The 12,586-nt window shown below is 40.8% G+C and overlaps 1 long non-coding RNA gene across 2 annotated transcripts; it reads right to left on the bottom strand.

Annotated features, from left to right (window-relative positions):
* Positions 1-2,942: 2,942 nt before the first annotated feature.
* On the bottom strand, positions 2,943-9,981 carry LOC116718817 (uncharacterized). 2 transcript variants are annotated; one of them, XR_004339002.1, is made up of 3 exons: positions 9,331-9,981; positions 4,619-8,492; positions 2,943-4,141 (listed from the first exon to the last, which is right to left on the bottom strand). It is a non-coding gene; the product is annotated as an uncharacterized LOC116718817 (long non-coding RNA). The 2 variants fall into 2 exon arrangements; XR_004339001.1 differs by having other exon boundaries at positions 3,108-8,492; positions 9,331-9,979.
* Between the last annotated feature and the right edge of the window lie 2,605 nt (positions 9,982-12,586).

The following is a 12,586-nucleotide window of genomic DNA, read 5'->3' as shown; positions in this document are numbered from 1 at the left end:
TCCAAACAGCCCAGTCCTTGTATGAAACCAGCTAAGCAGACACTGAAACACTCTCTGAGTCTAGTCTGGTGTGGCTTAGCATGAACTCCATTTGTCATGTCGCCTCTAGGCCCAAACCAACAGGGATTTTCAAAAAAATGGGCTTTAAGTCTCCAACGGGTCGGCTGACATCCACTTCTACAGATCATTAAGGCTCCACAGCTTCTCCCTCGGCAGCCTCAAACACACCAGTAGAGTCATTAAAGCCAAAGTGTAATTAAAGTTGGAATAAACAAAGGCTTTCCTCCTGGTCTTCTTATTTCTCCCTCAAACCACGTGTGCATTGCTGTTTCACACAAATTCGCACATGCTTCCTGTTGCTCTCGATTTTCTTTTTTCTCTTTTTCCTCCTTCTTAGATAGAGCATTTGGCACTTCTGAGAGCAAACTCTCATTGGCTCCTATGATGGTGGTGGGCATGGACGAAGGCCCTCAGCCTAATTAGAAAACTAAATACTTTGAGTAATGCCTAACCCCTGGGAATACAACTGCCATATCTCTTACACAAGTGATGTGGAAGGACCCAGAATGCCACTGGGGTGTTTCACTGAAATATCCTGTGCTGTTCCCATTTGCACAGCTGTCCACACAGACTCATGCACTTAAGACAGCTTTGCTTTCATAGTTAAAATAGAAATTTGTGTCCTAAGTGCCGCAACACAGCTAATGCTAAATATTTAATTCCCGCGGGTGCTAATTATGGGTGAGTACTGGCAACACGGATTCCCTTTTTTCACTCCACATAACAACTGTAAAAGCAATTTAAGCATTTTTCAATTAATTAAACACATAGTCTTCCAGTAACCTCTTGTCATTTTGCCCTCCAGGACCATAGCTAATTTGTGTAGAATAGAAACTGAAGAGGGGAAAGGAGTTGGGGGCGGGGGGGGGGGGCGGGTGCTGTTTTCATCTTTGCAAAATGCTCCTACAAAGGAATTAAAAATAGGGAGACACATCATTTTCACCAGCATTTAAAAAAAGATCACCCTCTATTATTCTTTTTCAAAAAGGTCGCAGTGTTATAAGTGCAGTTTTGAATGTTATGAACCTACATATCAGATGATTGTAACCACGAGCAGGCAGACCCCATTATGTTATCAAAGCAGTGTGAGATAGACTGGCCATGAAGCTAATCCCCGATGTATTTTTAGTCACAACTGACTGATGAAGTGAAATTACTACATCAAAGATAAAATGGCGCTCGCTGAAAAGCCTTTACAAGATCAGTCTGCGACATAGAGAGCTCTGTAAAAGGCTGCAAGTCAAACTGAACTTGTACAGCAGTACTGGCTTATTCCACAGCACAGGAATGAGAACATCAAAATAAAGAAATGCCATAAATCTATAAACATCTCCAAATCTGTCATTCCGATGTGGTTAGTTTCATTTTGTGTCTCAACAGCCTGGATAAAAACATATAAAGATGACAAAAATATATTCAAAGAAGCAAGAAATTACAGGAAAAAGTTTACTCAGGAGGTACTTACTACTGAGTAAAATTTTACTCAGGAGGCACATTAGAATCCATAGATATTGTTCTGTCTGTTTATTCCTCTGGGTGTATGTATTTATGTGCCTGTGTGTGTCTGGGGGTTTATGGCTGGGCAGTGGCTTGTCCATCCTTTTCTAAAGGCCCCCTGTCAATGCTAGACATCAGAAGCAGGCTGTGAAATTCACCTAATAGTCATTATGGGGATGCCAGCCCCTGCACATGCAATACCTGCTTGCCAAGGCAGCCCCGCTCCTGCTTCATATTTGCATTGTGTCATCTTATCAGGATTCACCCAGAGAAAGGACAGATCACATTGCAGAATGACAGCCACATAACTAATATCAATAAATAAGGCAGAGGCGGGGGGAGAGGGGAGGGTGCAAGAAAATCAGTAAAGTACAACCTTGTGTCATTTAAAATTAGCAAGAAAAATACAATTTTTCTCCTGATATAAAAATTAATGTCCTGAGACTTTGGTTGGCTTGCATGCCCCCTCCTGCCATTTGGAGCAGCCAGGAAGGGTGAACTCTTAGAACACTGCGTGCTCAGTAACTTCTGGGCCCTCGCAGTCAATAAGGCTATTTCTGATCTCCGGATGGCTTGGGTTTCAAAGCCCATTTAAACGGGCTCCCACAAAGCCGGAAGCACCAACCTCGGGCCCTCTCCCTCCCAGTGTTTCTCCCTTTCTCCTTCCTCCACCACTCTTCCTCAAAATACTGAGAGGCAGGCTCAGCTTGCCTTCTCTTTTAGTGAAGGGAGAAAAGGGGTGGAGGGGATGAGGTGGGTGTGCGGAGGGGGCACAAGGCTTCCACATGCACGGCGGTGAGGAAAGACGGGGTCAGGGCTCCCGGTGCTAAGCTGTGAAAGGCAAACGTTTGGCAGAGTAATTACACGCCGCACTGCTCTGGGAGTGATTAGTGATAGTTGTCTGTTCAAAGTGTTTGGAGCTCTCAGCCTTTATGGGCCACGCTTGCCTTACCTCTACTTAATGTTTAGATTGAATTTGCATCAGGAAGAGAGTTGCATGTGTCAACATAAACAGTGTGCTTGGAAAGCTCAGTGAGTGAGAACTTGAATGTGCTTCGCTGATGCAAAATATATCTCTCTTATCAGGCAGAAATTTATACATTATTATGTTGTGCCTTCAACATTTAATCTATGTTAATTATGTTTTAAGTTATAATATTATACTACAGTTCCAGATTTTTTGTTTTTGTCTAAAATGATTCAAAATGTGGTGCTCAATAGAGTTTTGGAGTCTTGCAAAAGTTATTTGTACATTTTTGCACTTTACAAAAAGAATTAATATTTTTTTATGTTTATGTGAAAGATCAACACACAATACAAGGAAACAACATAGGATTTTTGTGCTTTCTTATTGTTTTCCAAGTGAAAATCAAAAGAGTGTGGCATGCATTTGCATTCAGTCTTTTTTAATTTGATTACCCAACATTTAAAGGGTCAGCTAAAAGGGAGAAGCTTACAGCAAGATTATGAAATAAAACAATTTCCCAAGATCTGGGAAATCTCAGAGAGTGCGGCATAACTGTTTTCCCAACAAAAGATGGCCATACTCCTAAATTTAAAAGCCCTGGCAAGGGGAACTTTAATCAGAAAAGCAGCAAAAGGTTTATGGTCTCTCTGGATGAGTAACAGAGATCAACAACTCAAGAGGGATAATCCACTGACAGGGAAACTATTAGTTGTATGCTTGAAAAGTACAGACACTAACAAGGAATAACAAAAAGAAACCCTTTGTGGAAAGAACCCTGTATGAAGTCATGTACCAGACTTTCAATAGAAGGTTCTTTGGTCAGACAAAACCAACATTATTAATTTTTGACCTGCGTACATAACTCGTGTGGAACAAAACTAACACCACACACACCCTACCCCATAATGGCTTCAGGCTGGGGTGAGGTTAACTTTCCAAATAGATTATGACCCCTAAGATACAGCTAGACCTACAAATAAATAGTTTAAATCAAATGCATTCAGGTTTTGCATGTTCTAGCCAAATTCCAGCTCAAAAGTAAATTGGCAGTGTTTGTGGCATCAAAATGGCTGATGCTCCAAAATGAGCGTGATTAAACTACAAAGAGAAATTGGCAAAAATTGCTTTCTGTTGATAAAGAGGGCTGGTGGAGCCATTCTCCAAAAGAGTTTCGCTGAAAATTGCAGCAAAATGTGGTTCTACAAAGAGCTGACTCAGGCAGCTAAATGCAAATATATGGTAAAAGTGTTAGATTTGTCTAAGTGAAATATTAAAAAAATTATGTATTATTTTTCTTGAAATACATTTAAATTTTGGTGATAACATGACAAAATATGCACAGCGCTGTACCACTAGTTGTATCTGGTCTGTTTTGCAGCTCTTGAGCATAATGTTCCAACTTGGTCCAAATAATGCCTGCCCATTCCCGGGTCAGATGACACGAAGGTGCATTGTGATCACCTAGCTCAGATATCACAGGTTTGCCAGGATTTGATGTCCTTTATGTGTTGATGTTGGCTTTTTGTTCTGTCCCAATGCAGCCTGCAGATGAGAAGGAACTCCAGAAAACAACACATTTGGTTTTAAATCATCTCCTGACCCAGGGTGTTGGTGTAACTGGAGAAAAGTACAACAGAATTACACACAGTTGGGAAAATAGGTAAATATTCACAGCAGCACCTTGGTTTAGTACAATCAAATTGAAATACACATGATATTTAATTTTTCTTGTGTTCACTGTTTAAAGATATTAATAAATGTAAAATGAGTACCTTTATATTACATTTTCAAATCTACCTCACCAACAAAGTATTATTTAAACCCCTGAAAGCCTGGGATACCGCTGAGAAACATATTAATCCTCCTGAAATCTTTTAGGCCAAACAAATATCCGGACAAATCAGAACTGCATGTATCTAACGGATGGTAGGCATCATATTTCAACACCCTCTCGCCCTAATCCCAACACACAGGGGCCGACTGACACAGGCAGGATAGCTGGGTGGCAAAGCAGAGCAGAGACAAACACAGCCCCGGACAGGAAAGGAAATACCTCAGGGACTTTTAGGGATTGGTGAAAAGGTAAGGCAGTACCTGCAGTGCAATCCCTTCCAAATCTGCAGCAGGTGTCAGGTATTAGGGGGAGCATCTCCTCTTTGGATTTCCACATCTGGTTCAATCACCGAGGGCAGTGTGTCAGATGTTGGACAAAACAGAAGAAGACAACGGAGAACATTTCTGATGGGTAAAAAAGAAGAAGAAAAAAAAGAGGACTCTGTACCTTGTCATAAAAAAAAAAAACTCATGTGGGGGATAATTGAATTATTTTAAATGATTCACAGGACTGACATTTAAATATTAAATCATGTGTGAAAGTACTCTCATGAGAGTAGGGAATAACGTAAAGACTGCAGTGAGACAAAAATATGATATGTGGGCAGGAGAACTGAAGAGTTTGGCTTTTAATGAGTTAGATTTAGAAATACAATTACACTCAATCCCATGGAGGGTTTCAGTTAACTACAAAGAGAAGTGAGACCAGACAATTCCCTGTGTGATAATACAAAGCAAGAGGGGACTCTACAGAATGAGCAGCTCGGTATTAATATAATATCCTCAATCATGAAGACAAATTCGAAATTGCTCTAATGCTAGCTTCTTGGCCTCCATGAATTAAGTGTTTTAGCAAGTGCAGCTGTCCTGAAACAGAAAATAAAAAGTGAAAAAAATACAACACTTACAAGGATATAAAGTGAAGCTGGCATTGTTGTTGCCGCAGATTATACATGACACTCTAAATCACTGGGGCTGATTGTGAGATGTTTAAATGTATCAGAGGCAGGGGAGACGAAACTTAATACCCCGGTGCTGGGAGATGGAGAATGCGACCGGGCATGTGCGGAATGCAGAGTGGCGGAGAGGAAAGCGGCAATCTACATTTCTAATGCCGAGGATGTTTCCTATTCTGTGTTTATGAAACATGGCTACCGGGACTACAAAGGTAAGGGGATACGGCATCAAAGTCTGCCCTGACAAAAACAAAAAAAAAAAACAGCTGCAGTGGAATGCGTTACAGAACATAATACTCCACCTCCTCCTTCTTCTCCTCTCCCCTAAGCAGTCTCATTTGATTACAGTGTAGCAGGCCCAAAATCAACCCCTTAATCCCAGTTCTCACTCCCCACTGGTGTTGTGAGTTGGAGGTAGAGCAGAAGTTGGCAAAGCTACACGGGGGACGGGGAGTTGGAGAGCTGATGTGTTGGGGAGGAGAATCTCTCATTCGGAGAACAAAGGAACACGGTTAGCTGGTGAGCCGACGTGTCCGCAGCAGGGGCTGAAAGTGGCTGTTGTCCTCAGCGCGGTGACTCAGGCGGAGACAGCATGTCTGATGACGGTGGAGGCAGTGTATCGTTTACAGGCTCCCTTAGAGAAGCCCCCTTCACATGTCCGTCTCCAGCCACAGATTTTTGCACTCTGCTTAGGGCAACAAGAGTCAGGCTCAGCATTACAAGCTTATTAAAAGATACTTTTAATTATGCCCCACTCTCCCGGGATCACTTCTTCCGTGACCGCTGTATTTCTTTGGCATGTGCATTTAGGAATGGCACAACCAGGAGCACATGTTGTTTTCTCCTTCCAATTAAAGGGCATGTTGACAGATTAAGGCTGCTTCTGGTTTGTGCTCCACTAACGCATTTAGGGAAGATGATGAACACTGGGGAGTAAGTGGGGGTGTGGAGGGGGTAGTGGAGGTGGAGGTAGGGCTGAGGTGGGTGGGTTGGAGTTGAGGTGGGTCTGGGTCTCAGTATAAGGAGAGGCAGATAGAAGAGAGCAAACAAGAGAAAGAACATGCACATGAACCCTGAGGGATTAATGTGTTTACATTACCTGGGCTGTGATCTATCACCAACCTCGTCAACTTCTATTATGCATCACATACATAAGCAAGAAACAGACCTGGGAGCCCCTGCAACTCACTCATACTATTTCAATTGGATTAAGTCAGAGCAAATATCTGGGACACTGCTCCCACACTGTGGTTTCAGTGTTTTGGCACTCATTGGATTTGCACATTGTATCGCCTTACGTTTTGTGAAGCAGCAGACTTTCCTCCTTCGTGCGCATCTCATGAGCTTTAAGGTAGAATGGGATTATTACGTGATGGCATCTTCAAAACAAAATGTACTTCTGGTTGGATCAATTAAGCTGAAACAAACAAGTACTACCAGAGAGAAGGGGGAATAACTGCTCATGTTTTTCTTCTTCTTTGGTTTCCAGCTGTAGCGTACAGGTGTGTCTCAAAGCTTGTATATAAAATATTTTAAAAAGTTATTTATCTCAGTAATTACATTTTTAAAAAGTAAACAGTTATTATATAGATTAAATAAACACTAATTAATATATTTGAATCAATTCTGGTCATTTTGATGATTACAGCTTACAGCAAAACCCCAAAATTTAGTCTTGCAGACAATTATATTGTTACACAACAAACAAACAAATGAATACACAAATATTATTTTATAGGTATGGTATGGAACACAAAATCCTGTAGAGGACTTCAGCTAACTTAACATGTATACTGTATGTAGCAAATAAGCACTGACACCCTCAACAAACAGATAATCTACATCAAGCCATTTCTAAAGAGGGTAGTTCTTCACAATTAGCTGTATCCAAACATATTATTGAAAAGTTTAGTGGAAGGAAAAAGTGTGACAGAAGAAAGTCTGTCTCAAGCTATGCCTTGAGAGAATTGTGAAGAAAAAAATACATTAATTACATTTAATTTGTGTTTCCAATATGAATTTTTGGAGAAATTTAATTTTAGGTTTTTATTAGCTGCAAGGTATAATTATCAAAGTTAACATAATTAACTGTCTGGAATATATCCAATGAATAACAATGAATATGAATAATATAATGCTCACTTTTTAAAATGTATTTCCGAAATAAATGTACTATATAAGACTTTTTTTAGCTGTCCCTTCATAAGATATGTTGTTGTAAAATTTTGACATCACTAAGGATGTCTGTAGTTAAGACTGAAGGAAGGGTCACTGCAAGAGCTCATATTCACACTCAGGCATTATTCAATCAATATTCATTTACTCAGTGGCTCTACTGACTCATTTCTGAAGGAATACAGAACTTCAGGTCGTCCGTCTTCAGATGAAGAAGTGTGAATTATCCCACTTATAGCTTCTGCCATACGAAGTGAATCTTGATACACCCCACAGATACAGGGGTAAATAAATATTTCTAATAAAACACCAAAAGAAGAAAACAGAAAAAAAAAGAGAAAGAAATCAATGGTTGCTTCCTGTGATCCTTCTCAGGCAAATCAATCATCATTTGCTCAGCTGGCAGGCTGCTGGAGGACGGTGCTGCAGCTAAAAAGATAGAGAGAAAGAGAGAGAGAGGGAGAGAGAAAGAGAGGGAGAGAGGGAGGCAGAGAGAGAGAGGGAGGCAGAGAGGGGTGTGCAGTCTTTGTCTGATACTTCTCATTTTGGAATCACTTCTCATAATGGGGTCATCATTTCATCACTTAGCCAATTCCAGAGGTCTGCCATTCAGCTTGGCGGGGGGGTTGTGGGCAGTGAGGGTGGGATGTGCATGGGTACAGAAACCCCATCAAGAGGAAGCACACACTCACTCTCACACCATGCATCGTCATTTAAGTCACTGAAGAAGTAAAGAGAAAACAAACTTGTTCCCCTTAAAACTCATAACAGCTCATCAGGTTCCAGATCATTTGTTTGTTTGTTTTTTTCTGTTCCAGAACACAAACCAATTTGATAATTACAAAGTGGTCATTCATAAAAGGCATTCACAAAAATGAGGAAGGAGGCAATTACTGACAATTAAGTCAAGTAAATGAAAATGAAGTGTGTTTGTAGTGTGTTTGGAGCTTGAAGGACTGTGTGTTCATTGCTTGGTGACTTGAGAAGATGTCCACATCATGGATCTGAATGGATTTCAAACAAAACACAGTCAGTACAATTTTAAAAAATACAAAAAATTTACAGTTTTGTTAAGTAAAAAAAGAAAAACACTTTTTAAGCAAAAACAAAATGCATCTAAACATCCAAAACGACATTGAGAACAGTAAAAGCTAACATTTTCTTAATTCAGGTTTAGTCAGCATGCAGAGTGCATGTATGTTTAATCATTTAATAACCCTTGGAAAAAAAACGCAAGGTCAAAAATAAATTACATCCATTATTTGCCGCAGATCTCCCTAAAGCATTCAGAGCGAAAACTGTTTTGAATTTCAATGGGATTCCAAGTGGCAAAAGCCCTCAGCTAATACATCAAAGAAAAATTGGTGTCAACTAATCGGTTTAGGACACAGATTTAGAATGGTTAAAAAACCCATGAATACTTCAAGCATTTTTTTTCCTTTTCCTGTACACCACTTAAGGCTTTGGGGAGCAGCGCAAGCTGACCTTGCGCTCCAGAAACCTGTCCACCACTCGACATAAATGACTGTTTAACTTCATCCAGCCACGCAATTAGTCCGCCACAATGCATAATGTTGTGTAATAATAGCCTATATATCCAATTTAGATTACGGTTGCTCCCTCAGGCATTTTTAGTGGCACGGACTATCTTTCACTCGCTTCTTCTTAGCCAAGAAAAGCAGTTTTCATGCGTCAAAGAAAATAAAAATGCGGTGTAATTCTGTCAATGGGGGTGGGGAAGGGAGGGATGGCGAAAAAGTCAAAACGAAAAAAAAAATAACAATGAAAACCCAAGATGACATCCCACTTTCACGCATCAGAAAAAAAAGGAACGCTACTTACCTCCTTCTTTATCTGCGCGGTGCTGAGAGGCGGTGGCAGCTGCTGTAACTCCGCTCCTTTTAAAGGCGGTGGGGTCTTCAAATTATGGCTCCTACTCCAGGGACCCGACTCTGAAACAAAACGCATCGAGACAACATGACACACACTCTCCAACTCTTACAACAAACATCTTACTAAATACGATAAAATTAAAAAAAATTAAAAATCAGTTCACTAAAAAAAATGAGCTTCTATTAATAAAGAAACATGCTCCTACTTTACTAATTAAGTTGCATTTTACATAACAAATATTTAAAAAAAAAGAGAGACTTTTGAAAACTCTTAAAGAAAGTTCCGATTTGAAGCGGACTCTCTGAACAGGTCTATCATATCAGTTTCATCTCATCAGTCTGTCATGTAGAGGCCGCTTCCTGCGTCCAACCTTCTCTCTCCCTTTTCTCCTCTCCTTTCTGTGACTCTCCTGTCTAAAGTCTGAGTGTGCTCGCACTGTGTAACGCCGTCATCACTCTTTGCTCTCCGGAGGGGTTTCAGAGCGTAAGAAGCACGTGACAGAGTGTGTGCACACACTCTTTAGCAGCGCCTACAGCGATCCCTTTCGGCTTATCTGAGACTTCAACTGCAGCCAGTCACCAAATTATTTAAACTTTAATTTAAATTATGAAATCACTATAAAAAAAACTGAAGAATATTTAATATTAAATTACATTAATATTAACAACAACAATAATACTACTACTAATAATAATGGTGTTATCTTTATTATTATTATTATTATTATAGCTTAATATTTCATTTAACTTCCTGTGGATGGTAATGTAATAAATGAAATAAAAATAAAAGTTTCAGCATCTGTTGCATTCTATTTATTGCCATCCTGCATTTCAGAATAGAAATATATCTGCTGAGATCAAATGAGATTACACCCTCTAGTCCAGGCGGATTTGGCGTAGTTGGCACTAATCTGCCGCGGCTTCAGGGTTTACGACTTTCTGAGAGCGCTTATGGGTCTGGTTTATTCCAGGATCCATTGCGAAAACTATTTAGTCTCCGTCTCAGTTAAATCTGTCGAAGTTTATTATTAAGAACAAGCCACGAAGGTTCCTCTTCTATATATATATAAAAAAAGGTAGACACAAAATGATGACGGTGATTTGTATTCTTAAATTGACAGGGGGAAAAAAAAACTGTTCCGAGGGGGGGGAAAAAAATAAGTTGTTTTTGTTCGGTCTGGGGGAGTTTTACTCTCACTTTTCTTACAAGCGCAACACCTCAGCTGGCGTTTAAAAAAGCCGACAATTGCAATAATCCATTTGAACCACCCCAAACTCCCTCCACAGACGCGGATGTTAACACAATGCGCGCAGAGATCGAACAGCATCTGTCTGCTCGTTTAGCGCACGAAATATGGAGGAGGGGGAAAAAAACACGCGTTTTCTTTTACTTTACGCACAAAGAAAGCGATCGCTGCAGCGAGGCGCCTTTTTTTTCGTTCCTGGCGGCATCTTGCAAGCCCACATCTCCTGCATACAACAGCCGATTTGTTGTTGATCAAGTGTGAAAGTAAGGACTTCGTATTTGGGAGAAAGGAGAGGAAAGTTGAGAGTTGATAGACTCGCATGACGTCGCCGTCCAAAAGGGGGGCTGCCAGGCGCACTTGAGGCTCACTGCAACGAGGCTTGTTAAAAACGGGAGAAATAGAGAAATTGAGAATGAGAAGGCTTGTTAGTTAACGTGAGAGAAGGGAGGGGGTGAGGAAGAGAGAGAGAGAAAGAGAGAGAGGGAGAGAGAGTGTGTGCATGGGTTTGGACAGGGGTTGTGGTTACCCAGCATAAGCTTGCCTTTCCCTTCTGTGACTACACCCCGAGAGGAGGAGCGTGCTGCGCAGCGTAGTAGGCGTCAGGATCCTCAATTTCCAACTTAGCATCTTGGCAGGACGTTTTCCCAAGCAAAGCCCCCCGTCCGACGGGAAAAAAAAAATAAAACTTCTGCACAGGCATGAGAGCGACGGTGCAACTCAGATAAAGGAGCAGCAGACTGTGAACTCTTCCGACGGACAGAGGCTGGCTGGCTGGCTGGCAGCGACCAAAAATAATCCGCTTCTTTTTTTATTTTTATTTCGGCAGTTCACTTTTTGATTTCTGCTTTGTCATTTGCAAGAAGAGGACTGACATCGGGGTCTGCATACACGTAGCTCATATGCGCTCCGGCAGCAGCGCATGAGAAGACACACACACAAAAAGCGGGGGAAAGTGCGCAAGTTTAAGTGGCTTCACACTCTCGGGGCTCCAGCATGGCGTATCCTCAGGGCTACTTGTACCAGCCGTCCGCCTCTTTAGCCCTGTACTCTTGCCCCGCGTACAGCACCAGCGTCATATCGGGACCCAGAACCGAGGAGCTTGGGAGATCCTCTTCGGGATCCGCGTTTGCGCCCTATGCCGGATCTACCGCGTTCACCAGCGCCTCTCCGGGCTATAACTCCCACTTACCGTACAGCGCGGACGCGGCTGCGGCTGCCACTTTCACCTCATACGTGGTGAGTAAATTAAAGGTGATTGTTGATCCAGAGAAGGCGCAGAAAGCGAAGCAGATGTAAAAAAGTGTAAGTGTTCTGCTTAATGAAGCAAGTGGCTGTGTTTATTAAAGTAAAAAAACAAAAACAAAACAAAAACAAAAAAAGCTATATTTTCAGGAGTTTCCCGCAAGTATGTCACCAATTAATTATATATATATATATATATATATATATATATATATATATATATATATATATATATATATATATATATATATATATATATAATGTGTGTGTGTGCGTGCGTGTCTGTATCATTTATCTAAAAAGGAGAAACACTACCCTGAATTCACTGTGCGCGACAGAGTGCAGTAGCGCCATATGATTGCAGCTTATAGGTCACTCTATTTGTTTTTAGAAGCTTATTGACTGCGTCAGCTGCGGTATTCAAACCCAGCTGCAATAAAAATTAGATTTGCCGTTTTGATTTTGAATCTCCCTGCTGTTTTTTTCCCCTATGAGATAAGTTCTCAGACCGTCTTTAAAGACCAAATAACAACTAAAAAGGCACCTGAAAATACAGATAATAGAATTATTATAAGGACTATATTATAGGTCGTTTTATACTTGTTTAATAGTATGTCCAACAAATATTTCGTACCTATGTTGCGACAAAATAAAACAAGAAAGTAAATAATCATACATCATTTAAGACATAAAAGTTACCCACAACTCTATAAACAT

The sequence above is a fragment of the Xiphophorus hellerii genome, chromosome 4 (genome assembly GCF_003331165.1).
Source record: "Xiphophorus hellerii strain 12219 chromosome 4, Xiphophorus_hellerii-4.1, whole genome shotgun sequence".
In the NCBI taxonomy this organism is placed as follows: Eukaryota; Metazoa; Chordata; class Actinopteri; order Cyprinodontiformes; family Poeciliidae; genus Xiphophorus; species Xiphophorus hellerii.
Note: the sequence above shows the minus strand (reverse complement) of the source record. Positions and strands in the feature narration are given on the sequence as shown.